Source organism: Meleagris gallopavo, chromosome 30 (genome assembly GCF_000146605.3).
Source record: "Meleagris gallopavo isolate NT-WF06-2002-E0010 breed Aviagen turkey brand Nicholas breeding stock chromosome 30, Turkey_5.1, whole genome shotgun sequence".
NCBI classification, from domain to species: Eukaryota; Metazoa; Chordata; class Aves; order Galliformes; family Phasianidae; genus Meleagris; species Meleagris gallopavo.
Window position 1 is genome coordinate 1,306,372 of NC_015040.2, and position 679 is coordinate 1,307,050.

At 53.9% G+C, this 679-nt stretch overlaps 1 protein-coding gene across 1 annotated transcript in view; it reads right to left on the reverse strand.

Annotated features, from left to right (window-relative positions):
- LOC100546066 (hepatocyte nuclear factor 6-like) overlaps positions 1–679 on the reverse strand; it is a 12,853-nt gene that overhangs the window by 11,071 nt on the left and 1,103 nt on the right. The window lies entirely within an intron of this gene.

Sequence of the window (679 nt, forward strand, 5' to 3'; positions counted from 1 at the left end):
CCTCCCAGCTCTCGGCCCAACGCCGGGCTGAAGCAGAACGGACCCCGCCGACCCCGCACCGATCAGCGCAGTAAACGCTTTTCTTTCTTTTCTCTTTTCCCCTCTTTTTCCCTCTTTCCCCCCCTTTTCCCCTTTTCCATTTTTCTTTCCACTTCTTTCCATTTCCCTTTTATTCTTTCCTTTTTTCCCTCCTTTTTCCCCTCACTTTCCCCCTCTTTCCTTCTTTCCTTCTCCTTTTTCCAATTTTCCCTTTATTTCTCTTTTCCCCCCTTTCCTTTCCTCCTTTTATTTCCCCCACCAAATCCGCATCTCGGCCCAGCGCCGGGCTGAGACAGAACGATCCCCCTCCGTGCCCTGCACCGATCCCCAAAGAAACGCTTTCTTTCCTTTCCCTTCCCTCCTTCCCCCCTTTCATTCTCCTTTTTTCCTTCCATTTATTTCTCCCCCCCCCCCTTTTTTTTTCTTCCTTTCTTTCTGCTTTTTTTTCTCCCACTAAACGCTCATCTCTCGGCCCAGCACCGGGCTCAGCTCCACCACAGCCTCACTCAAACCTCCCCCCCCGGATCCCTCCGCCGTATTTTCGCACCCCTCCCGGATTACATCGCTGTTTCCCCGCTGCTGGGAACCCCGGGTTGGGACACGTCGCTGTTCCCGAGGGCTGTCGGCGGCTCTCCGGTTT